Source organism: Coregonus lavaretus (genome assembly GCF_964263955.1).
Source record: "Coregonus lavaretus genome assembly, chromosome: 37".
NCBI lineage: Eukaryota > Metazoa > Chordata > Actinopteri > Salmoniformes > Salmonidae > Coregonus > Coregonus lavaretus.
Genome location: NC_140024.1, coordinates 21,589,598 through 21,595,692, shown reverse-complemented (window position 1 = coordinate 21,595,692; position 6,095 = coordinate 21,589,598).

The window sequence follows — 6,095 nt, the reverse complement described above, 5'->3', positions numbered from 1 at the left end:
TTCAGAAAGACATATCCTCCTGGACCTGGGAGTTGTCCTCTGAGGGACATTGGGGAGGTGGAGGTGGTTGTGGTGGTGGAGGTGGAGGTGGAGGCGAGGTTAGGAGGACGGCCGCTGAGAAGAATCAAACAGACAGTTCACTTACTTATTTCATCAGGCTTAACACCTCTATACATCCTGTCTGTCTGTCTGTCTGTCTGTGTCTGTCTGTCCCGTCCCAGGACAGCCTGCATGGGCTTAGTCAATGATTTATTGCTGATATTAAATGTTTAAGAAATAATACAACAAAAAAATCATATAACATTACAGTAACACAATTTAAATTGCACAAGAATAAGTACTTTGCCGTTAGAGTAGGGTACTATAACTATTTTTTTGTGGATATTGGCCATATGTTCTGGGTTTAAAGCAGGGGGGATTTATTATACAGTGTTGTCAGTGAATTTCTCAGTGTATTGAATATATTCTTTAAACTAATTGACTAGTATGGTGAGCGCCACTGAATTAGGCAAATGGGCACAGGATGTGAAGCTGGACTTGATTTATTACTTTGAATGCAACTTGAATCAATGGTTCAGTCCCACCAAAACCATTGCATTTCCCAGCTGAAATCATTGTTATGCTTAAGAAAAGAGAGATTATGCGGGTCTTAATGAGTTTCACTGAGTTGAATGTGTTTGCATCGCCATTCAGGAGCGAAATCATATTTAATGGCTGACACTCAGTTCATGGCAGGTTCTCCTTTTTCTGCATGGCAGGTCTCCTCTGTCACTGGGCAGGCTTTTGAGAGGGAGGGCCACAAGATAGGGGCTAACATTCATGAAAAGGGGAATACAAATACTGTGGCATGAGAAATGAATTGCGAGAAAGGGAGAGCGGTTCATTTGCACACAGCACAACGCTGCAGTTGGGCTGAGACTCTCAGACTCTGGGCTCTGTCTGGGCTATAGGCCTCTGTCTGCTGACCTGTAACTGGCTGGGACCATTGTTTCTGTTACTGAAGAAGACCACTCATTTCATTTCAAGCCACAACGGAGTAGTTGCCTTGGCGTCTATGTGATAAATGCTGCAGATCTGTAATAAATTAACATGGGGCTGGCCCACTTTTTTTCCTCCCTCTCCCGACGAAGCTGTCGTTTGTCCCAGTGTCCCAAACTAAGCCCACAGTTATATTTTCACAACTGCAACTGCATTCATTTGCAAATCACCCCCTCGCTTTTAATTCCCAGACTCTGAAATACATTCTAGGACTAATACAGAAAGCAGAGAAACAAGCATTTGGCTTCAGTCCTAAGAGTTGCCCCAAATTCAACTTTCTGCCGTTTTAGTTTGGATTTCTTTGGCCCCTGTGCACACATCCGCTACTGTGGACCAATCAAAAGCAATATGTGATGCATTAAGTGCATTACCTCAGCATGGTCAGTTATGAGATGAGCAGCTATTGGTTGATGAATGACAGAGGCCCATCCCTGCTCTTTACTCTTTAATAAGCACCATCTCCATATTGATTATTCCCTGCTAATATGCAATAAACCAAATCAATACTGAGCTCTTTTCTCATTTCAGCACAAATCCAATTATTCTCACACCCAAAAATGTAAAAGAAAAACAATTTTTAAAAAATCTGCACAGGATAATCATTGGTATAAATTCAATAATATTAGTTTGCCTCAATGTAATATGTAAATATATATAGCCTACTAACTTATATCAATATCCATATGGTCTAAGTGTGACCCACATAAAGCATTGAGTTTTAAAATATCCCTGCATTGCATTCCCCTTGAGTTTCATAAGATCCTCTAAGTCCTTCTAATCACCTGGTTACACATAAGGCTATTTGGTTTTTCAAATCATCTCCAGGGAGAGAGAGAGAGAGAGAGAGAGAGAGAGAGAGAGAGAGAGAGAGAGAGAGAGAGAGAGAGAGAGAGAGAGAGAGAGAGAGAGAGAGAGAGAGAGAGAGAGAGAGAGAGAGAGAGTACACAGAGAATGAGAGAGAGACGGAGGGAGAGAGAGAGATTGGGAGAAAGAAGTGCGAGCATGAGAGGGAGGGAGATAGAGCGAACAATTGTGAGAGAAGGGGAGAAAGAGGAAGGGGGAGAGAGAGAGAGAGAGAGAGAGAGAGAGAGAGAGAGAGAGAGAGAGAGAGAGAGAGAGAGAGAGAGAGAGAGAGAGAGAGAGAGACATCATTACTCTGTAATAAAGCATCCATATGGTGTAAATGTTGAGCTGGTGTAAATCCCCTCAGCTTAACTGCAGCGTACCCTGGTAAGGAAGGTCAGGAGTAAATGCGGCTGACTTAAGCATGTGTTTCTTTTTCTCTCTCCTGTTGTTACTGACTGGTTGTTGTGACAGACAGCAGCTGAGAGGTATGACATGGATAGTATACTGTACAGGTGCACACTGCTCCCTACACCCTAAAACCTACATCGTGCACACTGCACTCCCTCACACCTCCACTGTAGCCTGTCAGATCTGGCCTCATGTCACCACTCACAAAGATACAGATGCAAGAGAATGCATTTTCTGTTAAATCAGTTTCTACAGCAATTCCTTTGCATACAGTACATGCACTAACTACTATTAGTCCCTTTTGTTACACAGACGCGTACACACGCACGCCAGGGCTCCGTGCTCTATGTTCACCCAGATACCACAAAGTGATTTGTCCTTAATCCTGTACTCAGTGTGACTACGTCCATGTACGGCAAATTACCCCCCGGTGTGCAGTCTTAATGACAATGCCATCTCGTAGTCTCTAGACTGGTCAATGTCAGATCAGGGTACAAGTGAGTGCAGTACATGCCAAGGGGAAGCATTATGAGTGCCCTACACTCTTAGAAAAAAAGGTTATTCCACTGTCCCCAGAGGAGAACCCTCTGTGGAAAGGGTTCGACCTGGAACCAAAAAGGGTTATCCTAAGGGAACAGCTGAAGAACCCTTTTGGGTTTCTAAGAGTGTAGGACCTTTTTTTCTAAGAGTGTGGGACCTTTCCCAATGGACATCACTGTTCACTAATCTCCTATATATAAGGTGTTCTGTTCTGAACTTTACCTCAGACTGCTCTCTTCTTCAACTCTTTTTATCACCTGGCTTGATACAGTATGATCTATTCACATTTATTCAGTTGTAAAAAAATAACCTAATCACCCAAGATCACTAAGCCCTTAGAACAAGAAAAAAAGGGATGAGAAAGAAAGATGAAAAGGGAAAGAAGAAGAGCAAAACAGAACATTGTACTTTCTCCTCCTGAGGAGTTTGAAGTGATTCTACTTTCAAAGTAGACAAGACAGTAGTCATCCAGGTCGTGAAGCCTTCTGCTCCTAATTACACAGAGAGCAGGTATAATTACACAACCTTGAGGAAAAACCAAATCCAGCCATTGTAAATTTAGATGGCTGCCTCCCCTCTACTCCCTATGATGATACCTGGTTTTCCAGCATTGAGAAGTGCAAATAATCCCATCAAAGAGAACAATACCTCCACACCTGCCTCCTACACCACACCTCTGTCCCAATTACGCACAGCTAAACATGCCGTCTGACGAATCTCTCTCTCCTTTCCTTTCTGCATTTACGGTCGGAGCACAAAAGTTCAGATGACTGAGAATTACAAGGTTCTATAGCTTTTCTCTCTCTTAATGAGGAGAGAGAGATAGAGGTGTTAAAACTCAGGACATGATTGCGTTCATCTTTTACACAGAGACAAATGCAGTACAATATGGCAGGGAATACGCACACACACAGAGGGCATGGACAATTACATCTAGCTGATCTGAGGCTTTTACAATAAAGTTACCTGATAGGTTTTTAAAAACATTTATAACGTGACTCGGTAGATCATTTTCTGCTCTTAATTTCATATTTTACCTCAGATTATATGTTAAATGCATTTGAAACTAAGTAAAACTTTAAGTGCCTGTTATTATATCTGTCATCCGTAAGTGTATGTTTCATATCAGTCATAAGATGGTTCATTTGCATACTAGGGAGCAGTTTTGTGTTAATAGTTTGACCCTGGGGGTGAAGGGTTAAGCTCTCATCCAGTTGAGTTGTCTGCACAGCAGGCCCTTTGTGTCTGCGGAGGCAGTCAGAGATGGAGCAGGGACAGAGTGTGTGTGTGTGTGTGCGTGTGCACGTGCATGTGTGTGGTGGGAGGGGGGACACAGGCTAAATGTGCCAGTCCACCCGGTCAAGTGTTCCTCAGATCTCCCCCACAACACTAAACACAGTGATCTCACCCCCTGCCTAGCCTGTAGAGCACGCACACTCCTACACACACACACACACACACACACACACACACACACACACACACACACACACACATTCACACACACACACATGCATTGCAACCACACTCCTGCTCACATGTGCACACGCATTCTCAATTGCATACACTTTTTCTGCCAGAACAAAAACACAAACAAACAAACTGTTGACAGGGTTGCCTCTTGATAAACCAAGTTTATGTACTAAAGGTAAATAAAAGTTACATGAAAACTAAATAGAAACACCCACAAACATTGTCATAAACATATAAACATTGTCATAAACATATAGAAACATTGTAATAAACATATAAACATTGTAATAAACATATAAACATTGTCATAAACATATGGGCGGCAGGTAGCCTAGCGGTTAAGAGCATTGGGCCAGTAACCGAAAGGTTGCTTATTCGAATCCCCGAGCTGACTAAGTGAAAAATCTGTCAATGTGCCCTTGAGCAAGGCACTTAACCCTAATTGCTCCTGTAAGTCGCTCTGGATAAGAGTATCTGCTAAATGACTAAAATGTAAATACATAAACATATAGACATTGTCATGAAAAGCATTGTCATAAAAAACATTTTCATAAACATGTAGACATTGTCATAAACATATAGACATTTTCATAAACATATAAACATTGTCATAAACATATAAACATTGTCATAAACATATAAACATTTTCATAAACATATAGACATTGTCAAAAACATAGCTTAGTGGGTAAGAGCGTTGTGCCAGTAACCGAAAGGTCGCTGGTTCTAATCCCCGAGCCGACTAGGTGAAAAATCTGTCGATGTGCCCTTAAGCAAGGCACTTGCTTGTGTAAGTCGCTCTGGATAAGAGCGTCTGCTAAATGACTAAAATGTAAATGTAAAAATGTAGACTAAATAAAGAAGACAGATGATGCAAATACACTGACCAAAACTCATGTAAACAACTACTAAAAAACACCCATATTTTACTTTATACTGGGTGTCACACTGAACACATTGAATAAAAGTCCCTGACTCTGCTGTTTGACACTAAAGCTGTCTAGCCTCCAGTCAACACTAAAATAACCATCCTTTATAAAACTGCAACCCATTGTCTCCCTCCCTCCAACCTTCTGCAACATGTCTGGATGCTAGCCCCTCCTCCCAGACCTTCAGACCACATCATTGGGACAGAACCTTTATGTTGAGCTGGAGGAGAAAGGACTACACTGGGGCCCAGGGTGGACAATGTCCCCCATACCGCTGTGTTGCTGGGAAGTGTGTGTGGAGCGTCGGAAGGGAAGACCATGCAGGGTGGGCTGGGGAAGGGGATGCACACTCACCGCACCACTGATCTCAACAACACCAGAGCAGAGCAAGACTAACTCTGTCCTCTGTAGTCCCTGAATTTCCTAGTGGTTGGTCTTGTACTGCTTTGATCCCTTTTCTTTTCTGTAGAATGCCCAATAGTGATACTCCTTTTACACTATGGATCAGGATCTCATATAAATGTAGAGTGTTTCAACCAAATACTTTTTGGGGTGTGTATTTGGTATTTCTTTGTGTGTTTATTTAACCTCCTCCTCTTCTCCTCCCCCTCGTTTCTCCTGAAGTTTCCCCATGCAGCAGCTGCAGGTCTCTCTGAGTTGTCACTAGTTACCACAGCCACAAATATTATTGTAAAAGTTCATGAAAACAAAAATTAGCTTTTTGGTTGTAATTTAAGGTCAGGGTTAGGAATAAGGTTGACTGTGTGGTTGCGGTTAGGGTTAAAGTTAGCTTTAAAATCCTATTTAAAGAAGATAAATTGTAGAAATAGACAGGTTTATGACTTGGTGGCTATGGTAACT